The sequence below is a fragment of the Rattus norvegicus genome, chromosome 1 (assembly GCF_021556685.1).
Source record: "Rattus norvegicus strain SHRSP/BbbUtx chromosome 1, alternate assembly SHRSP_T2T, whole genome shotgun sequence".
NCBI lineage: Eukaryota > Metazoa > Chordata > Mammalia > Rodentia > Muridae > Rattus > Rattus norvegicus.
Window position 1 is genome coordinate 29542436 of NC_141534.1, and position 13032 is coordinate 29555467.

At 39.2% G+C, this 13032-nt stretch overlaps 1 protein-coding gene across 2 annotated transcripts in view; it reads left to right on the plus strand.

Moving 5' to 3' along the window:
* The window catches only part of Rspo3 (R-spondin 3), a 92631-nt gene that overhangs the window by 16530 nt on the left and 63069 nt on the right, over positions 1-13032 (plus strand).

Here is a 13032-nt window from a genome sequence, read left to right on the forward strand (position 1 = left end):
GAAAATTTATAGAGAAGAAGATTTATAAGAACCTATTAAATTCCACAATCACAGCATCCTCATGAATCTTCTTTCTGCATATGTACCTAGTCATTTTTTTTATTTTTCTTGGATAATTTATGCATTTACATTTCAAATATTATCCCTTCCCCTGAAACCTCCTCCCACCTGTTTCTATGAGGGTGCTCCCATTCCCACCCACCCATTCCAACCTCAATGCCCTGGCATTACCCTACATTGGGAAAATGAGCCTTCACAGGACCAAGGGCTTTTCCTCCTATTAATGCTGGACAATGCTATCCTCTGCCACATGTGTGGCTGGAGTCGTGGGTTCTTCCATGCGTACTCATGAGTTGGTGGTTTAGCTCTTATGGGGTCTGGTTGGTTGATATTGTTGCTCTTCCTATGGTATTAAAAACCCTTTCAGCTCCTTCAGTCTTTTCTCTAACTCCTCCATTGGGGTCCCCTTGTTCAGTCCAATGGTTAGCTGCAACCATCCTCATCTGTATCAGTAGGGCTCTGACAGAACATCTCAGAGACACCCATAACTGGCTCCTGTCAGCAAACACTTCTTGGCATCATCAGTAGTGACTGGGTTTGGTGACTGCAAAAGGGGTGGATCTCCAGGTAGGGAAGTCTCTGGATGACCTTTTCTTCAGTCCCTGCTGCACTCTTTGTCCCTGTATTTCCTCCCATGAGTATTTTGTTCTAAGAAGAAATGAAGCATCCACATTTTGGTCTTCCTTCTTCTTGGGCTTCATATGATCTGTGAATTGTGTCTTAGTTATTCCAAGCTTTGGAGCTAATATCCATTTATCAGTGAGTGCATATCATGTGTGCTCTTTTGTGACTTGGCTACCTCACTCATGATGACACTTTCAAGTTCCATCCAGTAGCCTAAGAATTTCATGTAGTCGCTATTTTTAAAAAGCTGAGTTGTTCTCCATTGTATAAATGTACCACATTTTCTGTATCCATTCCCCTGTTGAGAGACATCTAGTTTCTTTCCAGCTTCTGGCTATTATAAATAAGGCTGCTATGAACTTAGTAGAGCATGTGACTTTGTTGTATGTTGGAGCATCATTTGGGTATATGCCCAAGAGAAGTATAGCTGGGTCCTCAGGTAGCACCATGTCCAATTTTCTAAGGAACCTCCAGACTGATTCCCAGAGTGTACCTAGTAATTTTATTTACCTTCTCTCTCCCCATCTTTCCATTTTTCTGAATACTTTTCCTCCTAACTGATGACTAGGGCATGTACACAATGCAACTATCAGTAATTTGTCATGTCTTTATTTCTGTTGCGAAAATGTTCTAATTTATATTGTGTGACGCTTTCTAGATAGAAAAAAAGAGAATTTCTAAAACCATTATACATTTCTTGAACCAGAGACCATGTTTTATCACCATGCTATCTCCAGTCTCTGGGAGACTTCTATCAGCAATCGTTGAAACTCTTCAATTGACAATGTGTGGAGATTCCATCCTTCGTGTCAGAGTACCCTGCAATGCTTCCTAAAAAGGAAGATGCTAAAATCTGCCTTCCCCATTCTCAAACCAAATTTTTTTAGAAGCAGAACCTAACTATTTGGATTTTAAACCCATCCTTGGGCCACAGAGACATGAATACAGACTATTTATGTGTTCTCATATGTGCGTAGGAATGCTGGTGAGCTTGCAGACCTGAAAAGGATTTGGATCCTTTTGGAACTGGAGATCTAGGCCATGTTATGCGGCACCCACTAACGCTGGGAATAAACTCAGGTACACTGAAAGAGCTGTACCTGTCTTTAACCGCTGAGTCATCTCTTCAGCCTTACTGCTAATCTTTTTATTATTCATCTTATCTGTCTTACTCTGTTAACGTCCTTGTCTTCGGTGAGTCGGTCACCCCGTAGGCATTCCTTCCTGGAATGCAGTTCATGGGTCATCAGTAAAGCTCACAGTCTGTGTCTGTGCTCCTTACAAAGCAGCTTCTCTCTTTGATTCTTACTGAATTTCTGTCTGTCACACTACCAGATTTCTTATATTACCAAGAAGCATCAGCATATGCTCTCTTTCCATTATTTAGTATTGGCTAAATCTACCAGCTATCTCAAATTTACACGGACAGACAAACAGACTGTACAGCACAACAAATAATCTTCTCCTTAGGGTTCCTGTGCTTTGAAACAGGGTGTCACTGAATATCCCAGCAGGCCTGGATTTGGTGTATAGACCAGTTTAATAGTTAAACATGTTGACTATGGCACCCAGCTCTACTTAGGATTCTTCTTTCTTTTATTAGTTCCTTGAGAATGTCACAAAGCATACTTTATTTATAGTCACCCCTTTTCACACTTCCCAGATCTACCACTCTCTCCTTACTCAACAAACTCATTTGAGGGAATTCACTGTTAGAAAAAAATTGATTCCCTGATCTAAGTGGCTGCCAATTGCCAATAGTTCCTCCGCTAGGGATCAGAATTCATGCCCACCTCCCATGTCCATGCTAGGATTTGGACTGGCTTGAGCATGCTGGGGCTTGGGTATGCTGTTGCAATTACTGTGAATTAATATGCACGGCTGCCTTTCTGCAGCTGGAGGACAAGACTTTCTTGTATTTATATCCACCACTTCCGCTACTTTTATTCTTTCTGCCCCTCTTCCACAACGGTAGAAGATGATGTGATATAGACGTCCCTTCTTAGTAACTTGGATAGTTGTGCTTTTCTATGTTAAACACTGTACGTTGCCAGGAGAAGGTTCTCTAATGACAGCTGAGAGATGCATTCATCTATAGGAATAACAATAAGCCATTAGGAGTTGGGTTAGTACTATGTCTAGTTAGCAGAATAATGATGGTAAGTTCTCCCCTTAGGCCTATGTCTATTTAGCCACAGTTTCTTGGACCAACAATGTTATCATGGATGGATTTTATCTGGGAGAGCATAACTTACATTCATCCAGGAAGTCTGTTACCACTGTGAGTCGATGCCACTGTTGCCTCAGTGGGCATGCCTTTCTAAGCCAGTCATTATAATAGCTCAGAAGAGTCATACCCTAGTAAGATGGATGATATTTTTATCTTCTAATAACATGTATAGCACATTCTAGAACCATAAAGATTATCCTATAAGGATGAAGCTTCCAAGTGAGCACCATCTTGTTTTTTTTTTTTTCATGTTCTGTGACTCAAGTGCATTGTCTCTTCAGCAATAGGTTCTTACTTTAAAGTTCTGGAGGGTCATCGATACAGCACTGGCATTGCAATATAGCAATAGCATTAGTCTGCAATGTTTGGGAGATTGGAATTGTGAAACCTCACTTGTCAACAACTCCATCAAAGGTACAGCCCATTCCTGGCACTGTTTTGTTGTTGTTGTTGTTTTTTGTTGTGTTTTGCTTTGCTTTGCTTTGCCTTGCTTTTGTCATCTTTTGTTAGCTCCTGGTATCTCGTCATTCTGTCATAAAGTGTCTTGTTTTAGTCAGGGTTTGTATTCCTCCACAAAACATCACCAAGAAGCAGGTTGGGGAGGAAAGGGTTTATTCAGCTTACTTCCATGCTGCTGTTCATCACCAAAGAAAGTCAGGACTGGAACTCAAGCAGGTCAGGAAGCAGGAGCTGATGCAGAGGCCATGGAGGGATGTTACTTACTGGCTTGCTTCCCCTGGCTTGTTCTGCTTATAGAACCCAAAAATACCAGCCCAGGGATGGCACCACCCACAATGGACTGGGTCCTCCCCACCCTTGATCACTAGTTGAGAAAATGCCTTGCAGCTGGGTCTTATAGAGGCGTTTCCCCAAGGGAGGCTCCTTTCTCTGTGGTAACTTCAGCTTGTGTCAAGTTGACATATAAAACCAGCCAGTACAGGGCTCTATCATAAATTGGTGTGTGTGAGCTTCTACAGTAGTGGATAGCTTTCCATGTGACCTTTTCAGAAGATCTTAAGTGTTATTCCTTCTTCCCTCTCCCTTCTTTCCCTCCTCTACATTGTTCTCACCTCAACCCCAATTTCATCTTTGTTGTTCCATTAACTCCTTTAAACGTTTATATTCTTTTTTCCCTCTCTTGAATGACCACAAATGCTGGCTTGGATATGGATATGGGGGGGGGCACTTATTCAGTACTAATGTAGTATAAACTGGTTCAGCCATTATGTAAATCAGTGTAGAACGTCCCTAAAAAGCTGAAAATAGATGGATCATGTTTCACCACTGCTCTATTGTAATAGCCAGTAAATGGAAACAGCCTAAATGTCCACCCATTGATGAATAAACGATGAAAGTATGACATATTTACACAAATGGAATACTGTCGCAGCTAAGAAAAGAAAAATTAGGAAATTTACAGACAAGTGGATGAAGCTGGACGCAATCATTCTAAGACAAATTCCTGAGAGATAAACATCACATTTTCTATCACTTGTGGGTATTTGCATTGGATTTGGAATATCTCTGGATGTCCATTTATTACTAAGGAGCAGTGGAGATAGTGTGGGGCTTCCAGCCGTGGAAGATAGAAGGTCCAGTACTTAATGGATTTTAATGACATTATTTACACACCGTCAACCTTCTCAGAATTTATCAAGTAGATGTTCCTGTACTGGACTGCACATAGGCAACCCCAGATTCAAAATGAGTAAGCAGCTTATGCCAAGATAAATAGCCAGATTTTAACTATCTGGATACAGGTAATCTGAGTTGTTCATCTTTGAGCATTTGCTGGCTGGCAGAGTTAAGGCACTGAATAACTTGATTTTTAAAGAAGTAGTTGGATTAGGAGATAAATATTAGCAATTTAGCCAGAAAAAAATAGAAGCAGACTGTGGTCTGAGAGGCTGCACACACTACTCTGTTGGCCTCCCCTGGGAAGTGTGCAGGGCTCTTTTCCAAATGAGGCACCAATAGAGGGAGTGCGGATCAAAGTTTGCCAAGTATCTTGCTCCGGAAGGTGCATTGCTATTCTTCTGTTACATCCTCAGTTTCATGAATCTAGGAGAAACAGCCAGTGATTTTCTCCTCTCAGAACGTTAGATGTGGTACATAAAGCCAGGTATTTTTGTTTAATGATGTGCTTGCTATGCGCACATCTTCTTGTGCCTATTAAAACACCACAAATCTCTTCCTGCTGTTTGCTTATGCTAAGGCTTCGGCCATCAGATATGCTACCTTAGCATGCTATGTGGCGTGAAGATCCAAGCTTATTCATGATATAACAAAGTAGAGTTTGTTTTTCACACAAACCGAAGTTTGTTTTGCTCAAGAATGCAAGTTGGTAGTTATGGCTTCACACCCATGCAGGGTCAGTACCATTAAACGATCACATTCTCTGTTTATGTTGACTTCTAATTATTTCTCCCATTAAAAAAAATGGAAAAGTTCTGTTAGCCAAGCCAAAGCACATAATGATTCCTACTGTTGGATGAACACTGTTGGACCTGTCTCCTGAAAAACGCTGTTATTTACCACCCACGAACTCATCAACAGTCCTGGCTCTCTGCAGGATCTGGACTCTCAGCCCTCTCCAACCCCTCTTGTCCTCTGTTCACCTCCACTTGGGAACATGGCCACTTGGAGTAAGGGAAGCTTCCCCTCCCTTAGAAACAGCTGGGAATGCTGACTCAGTACCATACATTTCAACCCAGAGCAGAGCGTGCTCACTTTATGATGGAGTTTCTATTTGTGGTCAAGGGAAAGACTCTTCACTTTTGATCCTTGAGATGCCTTTGATACAGTCCCGGCATCGAACTGAACCAGTAGATCAGGCTGGCTGGGCACGACGAATGATTATTCCTACTAATCACATCGACTTTGAAATCTACCGATGGACTATTAATCTTTTTAGGAGTAAAGTAACATATGATGGAGGTTCTTATGTAAGTCTTATTAGATTTGAAAGTCACAGTGTTAGTGGCCTGAATTACTAGTCATTTCAATTTGCATCACTAATGGTATAATTTAGAAAATGCAAGAGAATATATGCAAGACTGTCTTTTAAGTTTTATTCTTTAATGATCTCTTGTATGCTTCATAACTTTCCCTTTCCCTTTCTCTACCCCAAACTCCAAATGTACTCCACTAAAAGAGGAATGAATATTTAAAACCCCCAAGCAATTAAAATTGCTGCTGGTGGGAGATAGAAGGGAACAAAGGGGAAATGGAATGTTCCCAAATTAGAAAGAAAAAAAATAAAAAAACGGAGACATATACATATATATGGGCTCTTCAAGGGTTGGAATCTGAGTGCAAATCCCCAAGTTTGTGCCTAGTTACATTTCCTCTAATATAAAAATTAATAAATAACATATTTTCATGAAACATAAGATTAAGAAAAATTAAAGCAAATTGGGCTATCAAACCAAATGTTTACACAAAGTACAGTCTACACGCACTTGATCTGTGACATCATGTAAGGCGAGTCTTTGGGGTCTGAGCCTACCCTCTTTTAGCCTCATCACCTGTCAATCACAGTGCTGGAGCCTCATAGGTTCCTTTCATGCTGTTCCCTGTAGCCAGTTGGTCCTCACTGCTGTCTCTGCACTTGTTTGTGTTTGACTGAGTAGATGCTTCCTTGGATGCTCAAGGATGGTTTCCAGGGCTTCTCCTTACCATCAAGGCTTCAACCATGAAAACGTTGAAATGTCTGACCTCATCACTGTGTTTATAGTAGCACATCCATGTGACTCTGTAGGTAGTCACCTGAGATCCAGTGCAATCTATATTTATGCACTTCTTCATTTATGAAATTACCAACAACTTTAGGTATTAATGTACTACCAATACCTTTCCACATCTATTCTCTGTATCATATAACACAATGAGTTCTTTTTTTTAACTTAAATTTTAATTTATAACCTTTATCCATGTACAATGTTTCCATTCATCTCCAAACTCACTTCTAACTACCAAGTATTTCTCTTTTAATCCCATTATTATGGCATGGGGATCTAAAACAGTGTTGAGGTTGGAAAGATAATTTGGTAGTTAAGAGAGGCCAGGCAAGCATGAGGACCAGAGTTCAGATACCCAGAGTGCATGAAGATGCTGAGGGGATGCTGCATCTGCCTGTAACTGGAGTAGCAATTCTCAACATGGGGGTGGTCACCCTTTTGGGGCATTGAAGGACCCTTTCATAGGGGTCATCTAAGACCATCAGAAAACAAAGATATTTACATTAGGATTCCTAACAGTAGCAAAATCACAATTATGAAGTAGCAATGAAAATAATTTTATGGTTGGGGCAGTGGGGGTGGACCACAACATGAGAACATGAGGTAGCAACAATGGGAAGGTTGAGAATACTGCCCCAGAGCCCTTGACTGCAGAAACAGGAGCTACCTGAGGACAGCTGGACAGTGAGACTAATCCTATTTGGGAAGTTCAGATTTGATTGACAGATCCTATCTCACTGAAAAAGGTGAGAGTGACTAACATGAAGATTCCCCATGCCAACTGAGGTCTCCATATGTACCACCACACACTTACACTACATACATACATGAAAGAGAAAAGTAGCATTGTTATATTTCATTAAATTACTGTGCATATTAAAATTGAGCTTTTGTGCCTACGTTGACACCTATGCTTAATTCCTCCAAGATGTTTAAAAGGCTATAGGCTTAAGCTTTAACTAGTGAATGGATTTTAAAATGTCTCAATGTTTTCTTTCATATTCACCAAAAAATTTTTAAGAGACTAGCAAGAAATTCTATTTTTTTAACATTTGATCTTCAAGGAACCACGAATCAATCATCCCTGGATCTCCAGTCACCATAGTAACACTATATAATAACACAAGGAGAGACTGCTGCCACAATCACTTGGGGACTTGATTGTGTAGACATTCATTTCCTAACTTAGTCAAGATTTAAAAAACAACTTCTAAATAAATGGACTATAAAGGACATCAAGAAACATCTTTTTTGTTTAATTTTCTGTTAAACATTTATCAGTTTAACAATTGCCTTTAAAAAGACAATTACACAGCTTTTTACATTACTGGCTTCATTTATTCAATCATACTCGTTATTAAAAATATCAATGCAATAGTCACTCTGTATAGAGGCAGGAAATTATCAAAGAGACTATCAAGAAACTATCAGACTAAATAAACTCCTTAACTCAAGAAACATTCAGTGTGAACATGTGCATAAAAGGAGAGAAATCTAAAGTGAATATGAAGTCTTTTCTCTCTGTCCTTTCTCCATGTCAGGGTCAGGGACAATGTTTTTTGTTTGCTTGTTTCTTTATTTTTTGATTAAAATAATATACACCAAATTTGTGAATGCATTACATATTAACTATATAAATTTTAAAATTACACAATTGCATGAGCACTTACATGGAATCCAATCAAACCTCATTGAACTTAGTTATTAAATTTGCATTTTGGGAAATTCTTCGGTCACAAGTAAATGAGGAGGGCAGATAATTGGCAACACACAATCGGTTACTTTCAATTTAAGTAGATGAGACATATTTCCAGCTGAACATTAGACATGGAGTAAAGGAAGACAGACCCATGAAGCTTGCTTTGAAGTTTCGCACACAGTTCTTGATACTCAGTTGGCTTGATGCATAGTAAACACTATGAGTCACAGGTTCGACTTTCTCAGCTAGATAGTCAGAACACTTGGTTAAGAATCACTCACGAAGACTTGGCCTCATACACTGGACATGGCTCTTAAATGATTCATTGATTTAATATTTCCACATAGGTAGCTTTTATAAGATAGTATAATGGGAGGGTTTAGAGGGAGGAAAGGAAAGGAAGAATTTTATAATTATATTATAATCTCAAACATTTCAAGTTCAAAACAAAATAAAATAAGAAAAAATATTTTAAAACAGTTATGACAATGTATCTCTCTTTCTTAGTTGTAATTTAGGTACGACTAGTTTTGCATAAGTGTCAAAAGATTCCAATTTGAATTGCTGTAAATTGTATCCATTTTCGCACTCTCATCTAACCCCCTGTACATTAACAACTGTAGGTAAATACATACATTCAGAGAGAGTTACCGGGTACCAAAGATGTATATTTCAATTTCTGATCTCAGCTCTTCTTTGCTCAGTAATTTTCAATTTTCTTGCGACCGAGCTTGGAAATTCAAAAATCATGGTAACATCTACTTCCACAGGTTGCAGAACGGTTGTCCTGGCAAATTCTCTTATTTTATGAGACACTTACATGTGAAGTGTCTCAGAATGTTTCCAATGCATTCCAATCCCTTTCAACACCTTAATTAGCTATCACCAGAAAATTCTATGTACACCCCCAAAAAACACTCTAATATAAGCTCTTTCTCTTTAATGATGTCAGATTATGCCACATTTTGATAAGCAGACTCCCCTTTCCTTTCAACCTTGTTCTAATCCTCCACCTGCAGGCTTCCTCCTCCTAAGTTGTAACTTTTTACTCTCTTCTCCCTATCAAGAACTCAAAAACACAACTTCCCACATACTTCTCTTGTCCAAGTTATTTTGTTAGTTATCATATCTGTTTTATTACACCACCTTGGTACTTTGGGAACATGCTTCCGACCCTTATCATACCATTCTGCCTTAACATAATTTGAAATTACTATGAGTACTTTACCCAAAATAGGACGTGGAGTATCTCATGATCCTCAGGTCTGCTAAGGTGTCAGGGTAAAACCATTTCAATAGAAATTACAATGTCTCATTCACCAGATAGAAACCTGGCTTGTCCACAGAATGGCTGGCATGTGGTGGTCCACAAAAGGTTTCATATCTAAATGCACCCTATGCTTCCACTCTACTTGACAAGCTGATTTCTTCCTTTACCTGAAACGTACACAGCCTTGCATCAAGCTCATTCCAGTCTACCTGTCAACTGGAGCAGTCCTGGTGTTTCCTCCTCTAGGCTGGCATAGTCGTGCATGTGCTGATAAATTCTAACTACTTTCTAGAGCAAAGTGGAAACTCTCCTATGGCGCACCCCTTTCCTCTCCAGTTCCACAGTCTCGATGTCCATATACAATGGCAGTAGAAAGATATTGTTTGACAAATACAATAATATATAAAGGGAAATAAACTTAATGGAGTGGGCCAAAAGGGCAGGAGCATGACAAACTAAAATTCTCATTTTGTTTTGTCTTAGAATCACAAGGTTTTATGGCTGGAAGAGTTCTTACAGACAATCCAGACCCAAGTTTTCTGTGGTTTCCATATAAAAAGTAAAAGGCCTTAAGATGAAGTTTGGGAAATGGGTATCTAGTTGTGTAATACTGACAATAATTTCAGTGATCCTTATATGGCATTCATGAAACCAATCACTACAGTATTCACCCATAAAAACAGGATCCCAGAATCTGAACTGCGGAGTCTTAATGTCTGTCATTTCCCATGGCGATGGCTGTTTAACCTTTCCAAAAGAAACATTTTTTAGTCACTTCATGCTCAAGCATCACTGCCCATATCATACATCCTCTGATTACAAACCAGCAAATCTGCACCAAAAAGCTGGGACAACTGAACGAACGAACCTTCTTTGCTCTTTTGAAAACTTTGTGCACAATGAAAAAAATGCAGACAAATGTGTTTTGTCACAACGTTGACTTGCATCATTTCACTGGGAAAAGTCTTAGAGTCACAGGTACTTGAGTATAAGGTCTTAGCATATCTTACAATGTCACAGGAAGTGGTTGCCAATCATCAGACAAACTCAGACCTGACTCAGAAGTCTCTGGCCACCCAACTCTAATGCTTCAAATGAAATATCTTAAGGAATACTAGGGTTTGAGGTTCTGAAATTGTAAACCATATTAATATCAATAACTGATCTATTTAAAGTAGTTTCATAATTCATAAAGACTACATAAAATTTCAAAATTGCGTTTTCTGTAAAACACTCCAGTGGTAAGAACCTATCGGTGCAACTCCTCTTCATTGAACTGGAATCACTCCCTGACTGAACTGGAAGCAATTAGTTTTTCAAGTATGATCTACTTTTCCACAGATGGGATTTTTGAAAATTTTTCACGTTTCACTTGGACCTCTAGCTTCTGACTTCAATTCTGATGGATTCTGAACACTTAGGGTTCTCCTATAACTTTTTTCTTGAGGATACACCCCTACTTAAAACAGGTTCTCATTTTCCCCAAGCCTCCCCAACCCCCAATCCCCTGGCATAAAAAAAATGACCATGATACTTGGAAAGGAGTTTATGGTACAAATCCCTCAGGTCCCATAATGGCAAACCCTCCCTATCCACTTTATAGGACCGCCCCACCCTACCAAAGAGCATGTACAGGAAAAGCAGCCCTCCCTTCCCCCACACGTTTCCTCAGTTTATTTATAAAATGCCTTGGAATGAGAGCGAGCTGCTTGTGGTTCCTGTGGCTTATTCAGGGAATGGTTTCCTGCAGACCAGGGAAGTGGGTCAACTGAATGACCTCTATGTAGCTAACCCATATACCCCAACGGGAAGGATCTTTGTTATGGGTATCATTTCTAACTGTGCCTGGAGAACTTTGTTGCTCTAGTGAAGAGCTTAATAACCAAATATCACTGTAAATACAGATTAATTATTATACTTGAAATAAGAAATAGTACTTACAGGCTCATGTTTTGAATACTTGATCCCCAGCCAGTAGGTAATAGTATCTGGGGAAGGGGTAGAGCACTTAGGTGGAGCCTTGCTGGAGGACAAAGATTATTAATGAGGGACCTTTGAAGTTTATTGCCCAGACAACAGTTCTCCTCCTGTGCTCTGCGTCCTGGTGTGGCACCATAAGACGGGAGGGCTTTGTTTCTGCAATAAAGAACTTATTATCAGACATCACTGCAAAGACAGATTAATAGTGGCCAAGTCTACTGATGTTTATACCTTCCTCTCTCAATAAAAGAAGTCAGAAATACACTAAGATACCTTTAGATACCTGTGTGTTGTTGACTTTTGCTTCTCAAAGGAACATGGTAGACTTTCTAGAAAGTCCTGTACAGGATTAGCATTGTACTTGAATACAGAATGCATTTAGAAAGAGGATAACTTTAAACACAGGCTACAGGAAGCAGGCTCCTTATCTGGTCTTGTTAGATAACACATAATCAATGCCTATATCAAGTTAAATGAGAGGAACTCTAGTAAGTGATTACGCCAACATTTGTTTATATTTGTTCAGACTTGCCAGGGAGCATCTTGCCTCATGCATTTATGACTTAGAAATCTAGGGGAGTGAGGTGACAGTGATCCTTCCCTTAGATTTGTCCGTCCTTAACTAAAATGCCATTTACTTGAATGAATAGATTTAAATGAGGGGGACAAAAAAACTCTAAGACTTCTCTCCCCCCCCAAAAAAAACAAACAACAAACAAAAAAACCCAAAATAGTAAACACAAATTATGGTAAGTGCTGGCATTTGATTCATATAGACTTACTAAGACTTAGATGCAAAGATTTTACTTTATACCAAATTGAAAGGTAAGAAGAAATATTTCAGAAAAGCGTTGGGTAGCGACAGCATGGTACTGTACTCTCTGAATCAGTTTGAGTTGGATCAAAGAGTAAAGTATCCTATTGGGTGAAATAGATCCAAGGTCCTTTCTCGGACACTACACTCAAGTGCACGTTATTACACTTGCTGGAGAAGTCAAAGGTGTGTGCTAATGTCTATGACACAATCAAGCCAATTCTACCAGTTTAATTGCAAAAAGAACAAAACAACAAAACAAAACAAACAATAACAACAACAACAATAAAAACCCTACAGAGGCTGGAGAGATGGCTCAGATGTTAAGAGCACTGTCTGCTCTTCCAGAGGCCCTGAGTTCAATTCCCAGCAACCACATGGTGTGTCACGCCCATCTGTACTATGGTCGGACACGCTCTTCTTCCGTGCAGGTGCACGTTCTGATAGAGCACTAATACACATAAAATAAATAAAATTTAAAAAAACACAAAATTGCCAAATCTTACTTTCCTGTGTGCTGATTCAGTAACTATATTTTAATGAGATTTTTAAATGAATCATTTGAATTAAATATATTTTGAATTTTCAAATGCACAAATGTACAAGATTTAAAAT